This window comes from Notechis scutatus, chromosome 1 (assembly GCF_049901735.1).
Source record: "Notechis scutatus isolate UNSWTSFEM ecotype Mainland chromosome 1, rNotScu1.2, whole genome shotgun sequence".
NCBI lineage: Eukaryota > Metazoa > Chordata > Lepidosauria > Squamata > Elapidae > Notechis > Notechis scutatus.
In genome coordinates this window covers 84,645,163-84,662,738 of record NC_142009.1, presented here as the reverse complement: position 1 = coordinate 84,662,738, position 17,576 = coordinate 84,645,163, and the positions used below count along the sequence as shown (strand labels likewise).

Sequence of the window (17,576 nt, the reverse complement as noted above, 5' to 3'; positions counted from 1 at the left end):
GAGTACTTATCAAGTAATTATTGTCAAGAAGGTCCAAGAAGTACCTATCCCAGTTTGGGTTTGCTCATCACTTTCATTGATGATTTGAACTTGGGGCTAAATAGATGTGCTCATCAAATTAATACACCCAATAAATATGAAGGGTTGCCTATGTTTTTGATATTAGGGAGGGAGGGAAGGAGGGAAGAAGGAAGGAAGAAAGAAAGAAGTTTTCAGTCACATCAGTTCCAAACTTTCACAATAAAAGTAGTAGTTTTCATTTTTAAACCCTTTGTCTCTTTGCAGGAAACTTTGCTCTTTGATCACTTCCTCTCCCTTATTATATATGTGGTGTGTTCAATTAACCCTATTGAGCGAACAGCGATGTCCCCCACGAACCAAACAAGTATTTTGGATCCAAATATAAATCTGCTATTTTTGTAGATATTGAATAGTGTATATGAACTGCTCTGAACATTCTATGATTATATAATACTAAATACTGATCACAAGGATTTGAAACCACTTACAAAACAGATAATCAAAATCTCGTTAAAACATAAGCTTTAAAATAACATGCATTCTTTCTCTGCAAGCAATTCTCAGCTCATACAGAATTCTATTCTTTCTTCCTGAAATTATCCTGGTATTGAACTGATGAAATGAAACAAATGATTTCTCTTCCCTCCCAAGGGACTATATAACACGAGAACTAAATGAATGGAACTAAATATACCACCTTGCACATGGTAATTAGTGGAGAACAGTACTATGCAGTGAATGAAGGAGGTCAGCATCAGTCCAATGTCTGCAATGTGAAGCCTTTATAATCTTTGTAAAAAGAAAAATGTGCACTAGATGAACAGCTCCTGAGTTCAAAAGGCATTTTTACTGTAAAAGCCTGTCAACCCGGATTTTTTCATTCGCTCTGAATTCTTCTATCAATTTCATTGCATGAATCAATGCATGTTCAAGAGCTCTGCAGTCTAAATCTTAGGGGGATGCTAAGGAAAATCTGTTCCAACATAGAACCAATGGATGGAAATTAACCAAGGAGAGAACTAACTTAGAACTAAAGAGAAATTTCCTCACAGTTAGAACAATTAATCAGTGGAATGACTTGCCTCCAGAATTGTAGGTGTTCCAATACGAGATTTTAAAGAATTTGTCTGGAATGATATAGGGTTTTGATATTGTTGATGAGGGTTTTGATATTGTTGATATAGGGTTGATGAGGGTTTTGATATTGTTTTGATATTGATGAGGGTTTTGATATTGTTGATATAGGGTTTTGATATTGTTGATGAGGGTTTTGATATTGTTGATGATATAGGAATTTGTCTGGAATGATATAGGGTTTTCTGCTTAAGTAGAGGGTTGGACTAGAACAGGGGGGTTAAACTGGATTTCATTGAGGGCAGCATTATGGTTGTGTTTGACCTCAGGGGAAGGGGTGTGTGGCCAGGGGGCATGGCCAGCTCGAGGTCACTCATGTCAGAGGCGCCTGTGGTGGCCCAAGTGCTCTGTCAGCAAAAAAGGGCTCCTGAGCTCTGTTTCCGGCTGCAACGGCCTCCTGCTAGCAAAAACAGAACTTGGATGGCTGCCCACAGCCCTCCTGAGCTCCATTTTTGCTGGCAGAGGCACCGCGGGCTGGTCCTTCGCTGTCTCCAGGGTGACCCCGCGAGCCAGATTTAAGCACCCCGTGGGCCAGATCAGGCCCACGGGCCTTGAGTTTGACACCCCTGGACTAGAAGGTCTCCAAGCTCCTTTCCAACTCTGTCATTCTGTTACTTTATGTCGGAAGGTTTTGGATTTCCCATTGAAAGGTGCAGAAGGTTGTTTTAAAGATAGCATCATCATTTGAATTTGTAATTTCTGAGTTAAACCAGGTCATCATTTGGCTGCCTCAGCAAGATGCTGCTTTTATCTATTGTATGCTTATATATAAAAGCAATTGGATTGGCAGCTGAATACTAACTACTAGAACTAAGTAGTCCAGTTTAGGATGACCAGACTAAGTTATAAAACTTATTTAGCTAAGGGGAACAATAGAAGGGCTATCACATATGCTTCCCTGCATGAAATGTTTTTTTTTATATTCTGCTTTGTGATATGGATCTGAGCATTAATACATCCAAAAAATTGCATAAAGACCTTGAAAGATATGACACTGTGGTGAACAATATTAAGAACTTCTAAGTGGCAGATTTCTCAGCTGAATTTCCAGCCCATTGTTATATAATTCCAAGAGAAGATACAGCAAAAAAGAGCAATTAAAGAGGAATTATTAAAAACAATATATATTGCAGGGCAGTATCAGCTATATTGCTATATTTTTAAAAAAGCATTAAAAATAATTTAAACATCTGCTGCTGAATAGCTGGCCATGTTCTAATTTCTTTGGTTTATTTGAATTAAACTTGCATTCTAAGCAAATGCTTAGAAAATTATTTTAAATAACTTTCAACTGAATAAATAATTCAACTAAAATATTTGGTAAGGAAAAAAATGAAAATGCTTAGTGGTACTTAAAGCTAGAATCAAATAAACTCAGATTTTCACTTTGAAATTGTTTTAAAGCCTGACCACTCAATAGGAAATATTTTTCTTATAAAATATATTTTAAGAATGAAAACTAAAATTCTTTTGATTTTAGAATATCTGAAAAACTTACTTTCTCTAGAAAGTGTTTTGCAATTGAAGATTTCTCTATAAGAACATAATTTCCAGTTGCAAAATTTGTCTTACTTTTTACCAATCCATAACATTACTAATAAATTTTACAAAATGACATTTCCCCCCCCCCCAAAAGATAAAACTAGTAGAAACATTTGGAAATTTCTTCCTTATGGACATCTCCTCAGAACAAGAATTAAAAAGATACAATCTAAGGGCTCATCCTCACGGGATATTCAAGTGTGTTCCTTCAGTCCATGAAAAATACACCAATGCAATTTCCAGGGACCTCACGGATGTGATTTGTTCTGCTTTACTAGTGAGGCTACTTAATCAGAGGTGGTATTCAGCAGGTTCTGACCAGTTCTGGAGAACCGGTAGCGGAAATTTTGAGTGGTTCGGAGAACTAGTAACGAAATTTTGAGTAGTTCAGAGAACCGGTAGCAGAAATTTTAAGTAATTCAGAGAACTGGTAGTAGAAATTTTGAGTAGTTTGGAGAACCAGTAGCAGAAATTTTGAGTAGTTTGGAATACCACCTCTGACTGGCCCCACCCCCATCTATTCTCTTCCTCCCGAGTCCCAGCTGATCGACTGCATCTTCTTTTGTTGCCCTGCACAGGAGAACGGAGCTGGAAAGAAGGTTACTGGGAGGGGGGATTTTGAAGTAATCTTCCCCCTGGAGTGGGGAGGGAATGGGTTTTTTTCAGTATTCTTCCTCTGCCACGCCCACCAAGCCACACCTACCAAGCCAAGCCACATCCACCAAGCCACGCCCACAGAACCGGTAGTAAAAATATTTGAATCCCACCACTGTACTTAATGGTCCTGTTTTTGCAACCTTGCCTTGCCACAATTGCAAAGCAGATTCTTCAGGCTATGTTTTCTTTCCTACTCAGCATTCCCAGCTATTGGGAAAAATAACCATTCATTGCTTTCTTTGAAGTGTGCTGCTGGGGAAGGTTTGGTGAATGTGGACAGATGCCTGGGATTCAAGGTCCAGCCACCATCCATGATATGACAGATTGCCAGCACAGAAATGCACCACAACAGTAAACTGTCACTTAGGCCACTGGGGTCCCCAACCCCTGGTCCAATGGAGCGGCATCGGGCCACAACATGCCAGAAACTGGGCTGTGCAAATAAGCAAAGCCCTATCTGTGAGATGCAGGCAGTACACAAAATCACGCCCCTTCTGGTCCTCAGAAAAACCTATGTCCACAGAACTGTTTCCTGGTGCCCAAAAGGTTGGAGGCCACTGACTTAGGCTGAACATGGGTCAGAATTGCCATGTATCAACACACAATTGATATGTGCTGTGCCAGTGTTCTGGAAGATCAGTAAGGTTGAGCATTCTCTCATTTCATCCCAATTTGTCTTTCACTACAGACCAGCTGATTGGGCTAATCTTGGTCTGAGGTTTGCCAACATGCCAGAACAGATAAGACAGGTTTACTGACTTCCTGTCACCTGGGCTAGAAAAGGAAACTGGCCCAAAGCACAACAATTTCATCCCAGTTCCTAAATAAGCAAACTGGCAAGGACGCTTACAAGTGAATGTCAGAACTGGCAATGAGTGGCTGCATTTGACAACAACCGGATGTATCTCACAAAGATAATGTATTTCAAATGCTGGTAGAATAGGCAAAATGACACTGCTTCTTTCCCAAAATAATAACAGAAAGCATTGCTATGCAAAACTGCTTGGCAGAGTTGAATGCAAATAGGATGGGGCCAGGAATGTATCCATCTCTTAGTTTAAATGGCTGGATCTTTTAAAACAATCCTTTTTAAACCACTGAATATGTGCTCAATAACAGCGCCAACAGTTTTGCAGAGCATTTAAATGCAGGTAGTCCTTAACTTTTGACCTCAGTGGAGCCCAAAATTTCTGTTGTTAAACCAGACATTTGTTAAGTGAGTTTTGCTCCATTTTACCACCTTTCTTGCCAATTGTTAAGTGAATCACTGCAGTTGTTAACTTAGTAACACGGTTGTTAGGCAAATCTGGTTTCCGTATTGATTTTGCTTATCAAAAGGTCACAAAAGGTCACATGGCCTTGGGACACAGCAACGGTCATAAATATGAACCAGTTGCTAAGCATCTGAATTTTGATCACATGATTATGGGGATGCTGTAATGATTGTAACGGTGAAAAACAGACACAAGTCACTTTTCTCAGTGCCGCTGTAACTTTGGGCAGTCACCAAATGAATCGTTGTAAGTCAAGGACTACCTGTACATATGAAGTCTGCATAATACCTGAATGGAACATTGCACCTTAAGTGAGGTGATGTTGTATCCTGTGATCCAAAGCAAAGCAACCATGGATGTAGGGGCTAGTAGCCAGAATGGAAGAGGCATGTCCACACACACACACTTTAGCCTTTCAACAGAAATCGGTAGGTGGCCAAGATTTTGAAGATTGTAGACACACCCAGAATTGTATTGGGAAAGACAGAAAACAGTGTTTTAAAATTGGACATAGGCAGCCAGTGGTGGGATTAAAATAATATAACAACCGCTTCTCTGCCCTAATGATTTCTTCCAACAACCAGTTCACCAAACTGCTCAGAAAGTTAACAACCGGTTCTTCTGAACTGGTGCGAACTGGCTGAATCCCACCACTGCAGGCAGCTAAGAATTAAGAGTAGGCTGAGAGAAGACAAAGGCTGAATCCTGAGAATGTGTCCTCTAAAAACTGTTAGAGGACCATTTCTAAACTGGGGTTCAGGACATCTAAATGTCTTTGTAGCACGATTGAAAAAGAAAAGAAACAATAACATTTTCCATTTAATTAGCTGTAAAAAAATAAAAAGGCCAGGCAAGGCATATTTATGCCATTATTTTCTTTCCCATAAAGGCCAACTAGTGTCGGAGGGTAACCTACGAAGAGGACATGACTGCAGTAGCATCCTTCTCATTAAGTCCTTCCGCCACTGACATTGATTCTGAGAAAGAGTATGTATCCTGAGTGGGAGCTACTAATTGTCATATAGTCTTGGAAGCATGCTTCTGTTTCACTTCCTAGAAAATATTAATGGTTTTCAAGTTCAGGACAAAAAAGCCCCATCCTTGTTCCTAGCTTTTCGTTCTTGATAACCTCCTGCTTTTATCATTTAACTCAAATAGGTAGGAAAAAAGAAATAAACCAAGTCTAAGTGCAATATCCTTACCTTGGCAGGTCACAACCTGGGAAGGCCTGCTTTAAGTCAACCATAACAAGAAAAGGCAGATAACTGTGGACCATTTTTCTCCTGGGAATTGAGAAAAGTGGAAGAAGGAGACTAATGCACTCCACAGAAGGTGCAGCTGCGATTTCATGCTGCTGCTGATCGTTTGGGCCATGACAGGTCCATCGATACAGACAATTGGATGTAAAGCCGTATGTTTCTTTTATGATTTCCATATTATTATTATATCAAAAACATCCGTAATTTTAACTTTGACACTATTTTAATAAAAGCAACCTGCATCCTTTCTGTGCTTATTGGGGATATCTTGTATGATTTATTTCCTCTATGTTAATGAGGAGCAACGGATAAAAATGCTCTTCTCATTAAAAAAAACACACACACACACTCACACACACACACACACACACCCTGAAATGTTGATTTCAATGTTTATCACAAACGTTTCTACTGGTTTAATAGAACCTGACCAATTCTGTCTGGGCTGAGGAGCTTACCTCAGTTTTACATTTTATTATTTTACATCAGTTGTAAAATAACCAAAAGCAAACACTTTTGTACTGCTGCCAAAGAAACTACCTGGTCCCGTCATGAAGGTACCAAGACATGTGTTCACCCTGAAGAAGCTTTACTTACTTTTGGCAAAATGCAAACAAAATTAGAAACGGAAAGCTTAGCATTCGGTCCTTTCATACTGTTCTTATTGCTGGTAGGGCACAGACAAGATGCTTGGATGATTCATTAGAAATGTCCAGAATCTTAATGTATGCATCATTGCTATCATTCAACAAAGCCCAGATTCTGCTAAACAAGATAGCTTGATAGTATGGGAAAGATATAAATTCAACTAGAAACAATGGCTGAGCCTCCTTCCTGTAAAATTTTATTATGGGATTCTACTAATCAGCTCTCTGGCCAAACCAACATCTAAATCGTTGGTTTTTCTTGCATTTGATATCACCATGCTTTGTCCTTGGACATGCACATCCTCAGGCTCCTGCTACTTTTGTCCAAATGATAAAAGTGTCACACGATCAACTGCAAATTCTACCCATTTTGGACATACGTTCTCCAGTTTATGCTCACAATTGAACAATGCTGTTTTAATTAGACTGACGTGTTTGATACCCTCTCTTCTGACTTGAGGATACCATTGTCCCAAATTCATAGATATTTGCAGAACCTATGCCATTAATTTGGACTCAGCTAAAAGGCATGTCAAGAGATATTTATCATATGGGTAAAGTAAATCCTTCTGCTAAGATGACCATCACGTGAATAGAATGTTCTGCTAACAAGAAGTCAAATCACATGTAGTGAATCATTGATAATCAGCCATTGCTACTTAATCAGCATGATTCATATTGCCATAAATCTCATACACATGATACACATACCTAGAATACATCCCAAAACTAGAATACAAAGGGGATTTAATTCAGGTGTACTAAGACTGGGTTCTTTTCCAGGAAAATATTACAATCACAGATTTGTATACAGGAAAATTCCTTTTGCTATCATTGGTAGCTTAAAGGGTCATGGAAAAAACATAGAAGTATATGGAATGGCAAGGTGTCTAGCATGGGTAAACAGCATGCAACTCTTGGGTGTGTCTAGCCCCAAAAGATTTCAACAAAGCATTCAAAGGAAAACAATTCCTGATACCCACAGAAAAGAACATCAAAGGAGCCAAAAATAAAAACCACCCCACCATATCTTCACCATCTCAGATGAGAAAGGTTATTATGAATAAATATCCCTAGATGCAACATGAACGTAGCTATGCACACTGAACTCTCCATTGAGGCAGCATAGTTTAATTACATTATCTTTGTATCATCAAATCAACACAGTGAAATATTCTAAGAAAATAACCATGAATGTTTTGAAAATATCAAAGAATTGCACATGATGATCTGATAACTGCTGCTTCTACAAAGCGGAGCATGATGACCTTCTGAAGAAGGTGATGGAGAATCCTCTGGCAATGGGTGTTTCAACAAAGACAAAATACAGTTTATCATTAAAAAAGAGAGAGCTGTAAAGCATTGTGAAGCAGGATATAAGCCTAAGTGCTATTGCTATCATCAATGAAGTGAACTACATCAGACACATATCATCACTAAAGTAATGTGAAAGTGGGTAAGAACTAAGTGGAGGCCATAACCAAGACGATCACCAGCACTTGGAAGACAAAAAAGATGCATCCCAGTCAAGGTATCCAGAGATCATAAACTCCAAAGATATGCATTATGAATCCTATTTATAGGAGTGTTGATCCCAAATAGAACTCATATAGGAAAAAACAAGGTATTCAAGAAGAGATTTGGCCACTGCTATGGTACACCCGAGAGTCCATTAGAATCCTTAGAATCCTTAGAATCAGATGCGAGATTAATTTTCCCCACTCTTAACCAAGACTCAGGAGGAATTGCTACATGTGTCCACTGTGGCAAGCAATGCTCTTGAAAAGATGAGTTTGCATGATTACCTAACAAGAATAAAGCCTACAATATGAGTCAACTGTAAATAGAGGCTGAGCTTCGCCAAGAGTCAAGGATTTAGTAACTACCTACTCTGTACTGATAACACCGTCGAAGTCAAGAAAAACAGATATACTTCAGAATTGAAAAAAGGCAGATGTGATGTTTTGTTACTGCGCCTTTAAGAAAATGGGCTGCAATATAAATTCCCTGTGGTTCTTTTGCCTGCTGAGTTTTTAAAAAAACTTTTCCTACACCCTGTTTAAAGAACTATCTGATTTGAGAATGTGCTGGTCAATGACACAACAGAAAATAAGAACACTTCTTTTTCAGAGAAAAACAACCTGAGAAATGTTTTGAGAAGTTTAGATAAATAGTCCAGTGGCTCAGATAAATATGTCAAAGAGCAGAGTTCCAAAGAAATTTTTGAAATAAGGTAATCACATTCAGATAAGAGAAAAAAAAGAAAGCGGAAAGAGGTCTGCACTGTCTTTAAAAGTTATGGACTCCATAACAGTGATTCCTAAATATTTCCATTCCTTCCATTATTATTTGAAGACAATTGCAAAACCCAAAAGAATCTGCAGTATAATGCCTATGGCACCATAGCACAATGACCCATCTCAGCAGTGTCCACAGACCCCGATATTATTTTTTGAAGGCTGAAATACCACGAGACTGCCAAATCTCAAAATATGTCAAGCTTTCCTACCTGAAATTTTGCAAAATGCTTTAACCTCTCAAAAGATTTGGTAATTTTCTGACATTTTTGCCATTTAATATTTTTTTTTCCCATAAAATTTCATTGTGTATCCTTCCAGGGGCCCCTAGCATTATTTTCATGAATTGCTTCTAGTTCCTGCAATACAAGTTTGGATTTATTGTTTTGGAATACTCCAATCAAAAGTGCAGACCATGAAAATAGTAAACCTTCCATCCTTCTAAGGTCAGTAAAATGTGGACCCAGACTGCTGAGGGCAATATGCTGACTCTGTAAACAGCTTAGAGAGGGCTGTAAAGGATTTTGAAGCGGTATATAAGTCTAAGTTATATTGCTATTGCTGTCTTGGATTACCTTTCTATCCTGTTTGTTCAGATACACTCATATTCGTAGAACAGTACCAAGAGTTGGCTCCTTTGTAAGTAGCAGTGCTTAGAGAAAAGCTCTCTTTATTGATTAAACTCAAAGTAGAATATATCCTAGAAGAGTATTAGTACAAAGGGTCAATAGCAACTTGCTTATAATCTCTTAAATTTAAGAGTCTCAGTCAGCAGCCTGATTGGGAATTAAATGGAAGTATTGGATTTTTCCAACTAAGAGCAAATGTATTGAGCAAGACAGGCAAGGCTGATGTTTTTATATCTAATGCTTTCCTTTGTGACATTACTTATGTTTAGAAGAAGCATTATGTTCTGCAACTATACTCCGCATTTTTGAGCTGGGAATTACAGGGAAAATAAAAACGAAACTTCTATAGTAAACCTAGTAAATTATAACTCAGGTGACTCTCTAGCTTTTAGCAAAAAGTGGAATGGGATAAAGTATCAGTTAGGCAAAATCTAACTTCGTTGGTGTCTCAAATGTAAAATTCGCCTTTTTGACACTGGTGATATCTATATGTATCATAAATAGGTCTGATTTATACAGGGACAATGTGAGAACTTCCACATACTTCACATAGCTTCAAAAATATTTTATTTTATGTTTATAAATATTTTACCTACTACCTTTCAACACAATTTCCAAAGTAGTTAAAAGTGACACGTTGTCACACAGGCATGAGAAACACAAAATGTGGAACCTAGGAAGATCTTAACAATGAGTCACACTGAAGAGACTGCCAAATTGAGGAACAGTTGTGTGAAGCTTTGCTATCCCAACACTCATGAACAGAACATTTCGGATCATACAGCGATCAAATTCTATTACCCACTGAAATTTATTCATACAGTTTTCACTCATATAAAACACAGTTTGTGGCAGAACTCTTCCATGAATGCTTAATCTTAGCTAATCTGTTTTTTTTAATAAAGGGATCATAAAGGAATTGACTTTTCTAATTTCAATCTAAAACTGTAGTCCTATCAACATCCATCTGGAAATAACTCTTACTGAACTCAGTGTGGCTCATTTGAATAAATATGCAAGAGAAGGGAGATAGGAAGCAGAAGGTAAATTTCAGATAATACAAGATGAAATGAAATAACCACACTGATATTAATTTCCCAATAAATTCCACCTTACTATTTCCGAGTAAACTATCTACTAAAACACATGATAGAATATCATTGTGATGATTATTTACATTTATAGGCTACTGAATCCCTAAGGACTCTCAATAGGAGAAGATAACTCCATCTGAGCTGGACACTGGGTGGATCCCAAGCCTGGATAAAGGAGGAGAGTTAGGCATAGGGCTAGAACCCTACCCTATAAAAACTTGACTGCTATGGAAACAGCAAGTAGAAACCAAAACTACACCGAAACTGGGTTACCAACACAGACCCATTCTTGATGATGGTGCTGAAGCACCCAGTGCAGGAGGGTTTGATGTTGAATGCCAAAACTACCATAAGAATAAGAAAAGATACATAAGTGTTAGAAACCCACAAATTAATGAAAACCACAGATAAGATTAAATTAACCAAATCAAACTGTAACCAAACCATGATGAATCAAGGCTCAAATGCTTTCTGTTTATAGGAACTTTTATTAAAATGACCACATTTAACCTTAGACTGTCTACTATTGACCTCACCCCTTTCCTGTAGGGGGCGTGCATAAGCGCACCAACGTGCCTACCATCCCTGTCCTATTGTTTCTTTTTTATATATATAAAAGAATATATATATTATGTGTATCCATGTATTCATAACTATGTTTTTACTTATACCTATTATCTTGTAAGCAATTGACAAACCAAATAAATAAAATAAATATAAATAAATAAAATAAATAAACATTCAGAACAGGTTGGAGACTGGCTAGGGGCTACCCTAGGTATACGTGCCTCTACGAACACTAGAATAACAAGAATCATTATTAGAAAGTAAGATTCTGTGACGCACATTTACAAATATATTGTACTTGAAGGCTCAATAGGCTTTTTGGGGGGAAACACACCCACTGGCCCATATTAAGTCTGAATATGATCCCTGATGTAGGCATTTAAAATAGCATCATAACAGCAATTCTGGAGTGATCTGTAACACAACAGATTATAATGAGAACTATACGTAAAAGTAGTCGCTTTTGATTCCCTCTCTTTAAAAGTTAGTTCGAAAGAAAAGATGTTGAGCCACCCCTCTATCTAAACCTGCTGGAGAGATTACAGCAATCTGAAACTACAAAAGGAACAACAGAAGCAGAGTAGGTAGTTACAAATAAAGCATGTTGATTCATTGGACTCTGCTATATCCTGGAGGGAAAGATGGAGATTCTGAAAGGAAAAAAGCTATCGATCAAAAATCCAGGCCCTTCCCTCCTTTCTTTGCATTTCAATACCAGCAGAGTGGTCAAGCTAACCTGCTAAGGCAATCTATGAAGCAGCCTTTCAGATGCCACTTCCAATGAGTGGCAAGAGCGGTGTGGCAGATTTTGACTCAACCTCGCTAGACCCCCTTCTGGTGCTCTTCTTGCCTAATCAGAAACAACCATCCTGTTGGTTGCCTGTCTCTACAGCAGCCACTATTCCCCCCCCCGCCGCCACCCTCATTTGACATCTTTGGGTCCCTAAATGGAGCCAAGCCTTTCCTCCAACTTCATGCGTCCTCAGAAGAGCAGCCGGGGAGAAGGCACTAAATAGGTGGCAGCCAAGTAGAAGAAACTCCAATGGACTGGCAAAGGCAGGAAATGTTTTCTTGGCTGACCTTAGGAATGACAAGGAAAAACTCTGCACCCCACCTCCTCAGTTACGTGTGTGTGTGTGTGTGTGTGTGTGTGTGTGTGTGTGTGTGTGTGTGATATGTGGGCACTTCAAAACTGCTACTCTAGGATTCATTTCTTTTCCTTTCCTTCTGACCAATTCTACCATGTTTTGAAGAATGGTTTGTTTTCAGGAAAGAATGCCATTTCCTTTTAGAGACTGGTGGAAAGGAGAGTGGTAGAGGAGATAAAATTTGGAAGGAAGGAAGGGAGAGGAGAGAAGAGAAGATGATTCTATAGCTGCCAAAGAGATTGGAGAAGGCAAAGCAAGTTCCAACATTGCATTATCTCCTGGTGGGAAGGAGGGGATGTCTCTTTTTACATCTGCAAAGGACGTTTGTACTCCTATGGAGCTTCTTCCCCTTCTCTCCTACCTCCGCTCCTTTCTCTCTCTTCCTTTCCTAAGATCCTTTTCCAGCGCTTCCAATCTCTTCTTCCTTCCTGACTCGGTCAGGTTCAAGTCCTTCGCTCCAACATCCCTCAGCATCTTCCCGCCGGCAGCACCGAGCGTGAGGAGGGCAGGTCCAGGAAAGCCACCACGCCGAGCCTCTCCCCTCTTCTCCCCTCCCTCCCACCCCTTTCTGCATCACTGGAAAGAAACAACATTTCCCCCCACACACACACCACCACCACACGAAAACACACACACACACACACACACACTTCGAACACACTCGCGCGCGCGCGCCCTCGCTCACACATTCTCTCTCTCTCTCTCTCTCTCTCTCACACACACACACATTGAGCGCACCCAAGAAACCCAGGCGTGCACCTCTGGCCGCCGTCAGCCCCACCAGTTTCTAGCTTTCGCACTCCACGCAGGCAGGCAGGCAGGCAGCCCCTCCCTCCCTCCCTCCCGGTTCGCCTGGTCGAGATCGAGGTCTATTTCCAAGCACCGGTCTATAAAGCAGACATTTTGGTGCCAGCGATTTGTCCAAGGCGGAGGGTTGAAAGGAGACAGAGACGGCGGAGGGGGGGGAGGGAGAGAGAGAGAGAGAGAGAGAGAGAGAGAAAAGCGGTCCATCTTACCCACCCCCGCCTGGTGGTGTGTGCTTGGCACTGAACGATCCCGGGGAAAAGGCTGGTGCTGCTGGTCCCTAGCGGAGCTGGTTTGCTGCCATCCGCCCAACTTCAGCACCCAGCCGGCAGGGAAAGACAGAGAGCAAGAGAGAGAGAGAGAGAAAGAGAGAGAGGGAGTGAGAGAGAGAGAGAGGGAGGGAGGGAAAGGAAGGAGGGAGGGAGGAAGGAAAGGAGGGAGAGGGGAAAGCGAGGAAGGGAGGGTGGGGAGCAGAGCAGAGGCTCCGGGCGCGCATGCGCTTTTTAATCGCGTTGGCCTCGGCGGAGGAGCTGGAGTTTCCCTGCTTCGCTCCAGCGTGACTCATTCCGCGTTTCCCCCCCCCCGCCCCCGCCCACCCTCGGCTTCTTCCTTTGCCCCCGGAGATTCCACGGAGGAAGTGGGGGGCGAGGGCAAGCGGGGAGTCGGCGAAGAGGGAGAGCAGCCGGCCCTTAGAATCTGCGGGCAGGAGACGCGGGGGAAGGAATTGGAAGATCTCCGTCTCTCTCTCTCTCTCTCTCTCTAGCAAGCCTCTGCGTGGCGGGGCGGCTGGCCACGTGTTTTTTAGTGGGATGCAGGCTCTCGCGTACAGGTGAGCGGCGTGTGACAAGCGGCAGGGAGATGCTGTGGAAGGGAACCCAAACGCTGCCGTAGAGGCGAACAGGGTTTCCACGGTACTCTTGAAGTTGGACAGGGGAGAGGCAGGGAATCTCAGCGTGATGCCACCCACACTAACCAGAAGGCCTTTAAAAAAATAAAAATGTTTAAAACTAACGGAGGGCGATCTAATCAGTGCTTGCGACATACTTGGGTTTTTGTTTTTTGTTTTTGTTTAGAATGGGATGTGTCCACCCAGGGAGATTTGGAGAGAAACTAGCAAAACAGATGGCCCTTGATTGTCCTCACACCTGGTCCCTGTAGAACAGAGCCCCCACAAACTTATTTTTAATTTTATTTAATTTTATTTTTATTTTGTCAAGCGATTATAAGATAACAGGTATAAGTATAAACGTAGTTATGAATACATGAAATGGATACATACGAGAAAACTAAAAAGAAACAATAGGACAGGGATGGTAGGCACGTTGGTGCACCCTACAGACCTCTTAGGAAAGGGGTGAGGTCAATAGTAGACAGTCTAAGGTTAAAGTTTTTGGGGTTTGGGGAAGAAACCACAGAGTCAGGTAGAGTATTCCAAACATTGACCACTCTATTGCTGAAGTCGTATTTCCTGCAATCAAGTTTGGTGCGGTTAACTTTGAGTTTGTATCTATTGTGTGCTCTTGTGTTGTTATGGTTGACGCTGAAGTATTCATTGACAGGTAGGACATTGCAATGTATGATTTTATGTACTATACTTAGATCGGACCGAAGGCGGCGTAGTTCTAGGTTTTCTAGGTCTAGAATTTCAAGTCTGGTGGCATAAGGTATTCTGCAAGGAGTAGACTTGTTTTGGCTCCAGAGAAAGCTGAATGCCCTTTTATTCCGGGAAAGAGAAAGGATAGGAAGGTGGAAGTTGAGATTGGTGGCTTGCTCAGGGTTGTCTCCTCTTTGCTGAGAAGCTAAGCAGGGTCAGGTTAGTGCTTGGCAGGGACACAATCCAATCTTCCAACCCTCTGGTGGGGGGCAGGTTTTGAAGTATTTCCAGCAGGACCTCTGGTAAACTCACAAGATTTGTTTCTCTCGCCATGTGCATGTATATGTTCAAACTAGATTCTGTTATTTCTCCGTGTCACATAATACATATGGCAGAGCTGGCATTCAGCAGGTTCTCACCAGTTCTGGAGATCTGGTAGTGGAAATTTTGAGTAGTTCGGAGAACCGGCAAATACCGCCTCTGACTGGCCCCGCCCCCATCTATTCTGTGCCTCCTGAGTCCCAGCTGATTGGCTGGGTCTTCTTTTGTTGCCCTGCACAGGAGAACGGAGCTGGAAAGCAGGTTAGTGGGGTGGGGAGGGAATGGGGATTTTAAAGTATCCTTTCCCTGCCATGCCACCAAGCCATGCCCACCAAGCCACGCCCACAGAACTGGTAGTAAACTTTTTTGAATCCCACCACTGATATGTGGGGTACATGTATAATTTTGTATTTATTTATCTTGTCATGTTTATGTAGTGTATATTAGAGGTAGAGACCCTCTGAGAGCTGTATGCAACAAAATTTCATTTTAATGTATGCCGATTAGTGTACATTCAAAGTGACAATAAAGTTATTCTAAGTCTAAGTTCAGGCTAGACTGGCAAGTTGAACAAGCATCCTGAAAGAAACAGTATATGACTGCACAGTTGTGGGGTCCATGAAGTCCTCGGTCCTGTGTTCAACATTGCCTTTAATTAATCAAACCATTGGCCTAAGCTTATTAGTATTAATTTCCTCTCATTATCAAGATTGATAATAGGATTGATTGATAGTAGTAGATTGTAGTCTACATCCCACCAAAAAAAAAGAAAGGAAGAGATTTTCCTTCATTGTCAGATTGCTATTTTTTTCTGTTCAGGGAGAAAGGTTATTTTTTTTTGGTAGAGAAGAGACTTGGAACAATCTGACCAGGAAGGAAAAAAAAATCCTGGGAAAAAAATCAGAGATGTTCTCCCTGGTACAGCTCTCCAGAATAGTAAGTAAGATATTTTTCAACCTGTGTAAGCAAGTTCTTACTGCTTTCCTCTTTCCTGATTGATCCTCAAAGGGTGTGCAACTTTTAAGAATGTATACTGAGATGGGCAACTAATTAATTAAATAAAATGCAGATCAAGTGTGGAACATATGGATATTGGTGCATGAAGGCAACTTCTTGGAAGCCAGAAATATAATGTGGTTCATCACATTTTCCACACACATTGTTATCCTCTGTATTTTGGTTTGATGTGCTAGCTAAGTCTGCTCCCTTTTTTTTTTAATGTTATGAATGCAACATTAAGCATATTGCACAGAAGCATTGGGGAATATGTCAAGTTCAACATTTGTGAGTTTTCTTCCTTGACTTAGGTTTGGGAAATAAAATAAATTTTAATTAAAACACAAACAAAGGTGCTTGTCATGTGTAAATTTTAAACGCAAAATCAATGCAACTTTGATTTAAAAACTTCTGAATCGAGGATTAAATGTGATTCTAAGACCCTTAAGGTAAAAAAAGGACCTTGATCTGACATGCTTTATTCAGAACTAATCCATAAGAATTGTAGTATTCATTAAGTTGAGAATGTTTATACCTACTGATCATTAAATATTATATGGTAAATAACCATATATACATCATCACTAGGGGTGGAGTCCGACCAGTGTAACTACTGGTTTGGTGATTTACGACTTGCTGCCTGGACAGCTGAGCAGCGCCGCGCGTAGGTGCGCAGTGGTTGAAAAAACACTTTTTTCTTGCTTTTTCAACCGCAGCTGTGCTGCACAAAGCAGCTGCGGTTGAAAAATCAGGAAATAAAGGTCAGGTAAGAGCCCAGGCAGGTGGGTGGGCCAAAACAGCAGCAGACATAGAACCGGTTCTATGTCTGCTGCTCTTCAGAGCTACCGGTTTTCTACAGAGCTGGATAGAACCGGTAGAATCCCACCCCGATCATCACATAAAATACCACTCAGACAAGTGGCTGTCCAGTCTTTTCTTAAAAACCTCCAGTGATGAAGCACTTACAATTTCTGAAGGCAATAATCATGTAATTTTAATACCGGCGTGGTCTTACATTCTAAAAGAATTAAATTGCACATTAAGATTAAGAATACTTCTCCAAGAACTGACTTAATTTTTTAGTTTCCAAGATAATTAATTTATTGTCCATTTGACCCAAGCACAGGAAACCAAATGAACTTTCATATCATCTACTGTTATCACATGTGAATTAGCTTTAAAATTAGAAGTACCTGAGTGTGAGGATGAGTTTACAACATCCGCTGATGCTTTATTTGCAAGACCAAAGTGATATAATCAAGCAACTACTTATATGTGACTGTAATTGTAACCATAACATTTTCATAATCCACATTTCATTTAATACTTAAAATGACTGTGTGCAGGCTAAGTAAAAACGACTAAGGCAGGCTTTAGAATGATTTCAAGAATTCAGTAGTTTGTGTTTTGAAGCTCTGCCTTGTGTTTGCACTTTTACTCTTTTGTAGACAAGATTAACACATGCTAATGATGGTTTGATTACTTCTGGTTTATTGTTAAGCCAACAACCATGGTTTATAAACCATAGTGCTTCTCTAGTGTTCACTAGCCTCAAACTAAAATGGTTTAACATAATATTTTAACCCCATCCT

The 17,576-nt window shown here is 40.4% G+C and overlaps 1 protein-coding gene across 4 annotated transcripts in view; it reads right to left on the bottom strand.

Annotated features, from left to right (window-relative positions):
* Positions 1 to 13,415, bottom strand: part of RGS17 (regulator of G protein signaling 17) — a 65,343-nt gene extending 51,928 nt beyond the window's left edge. For 2 of the 4 annotated variants that reach the window (XM_087969902.1, XM_087969918.1), the window contains exon 1: positions 13,290 to 13,415. The gene's annotated coding sequence lies outside the window, so the exon portion shown is untranslated. Of the gene's footprint in view, positions 1 to 13,285 lie in introns of all 4 variants that reach the window. The other 2 variants (XM_087969907.1, XM_087969914.1) reach the window with 2 other exon arrangements.
* Positions 13,416 to 17,576: the final 4,161 nt, after the last annotated feature.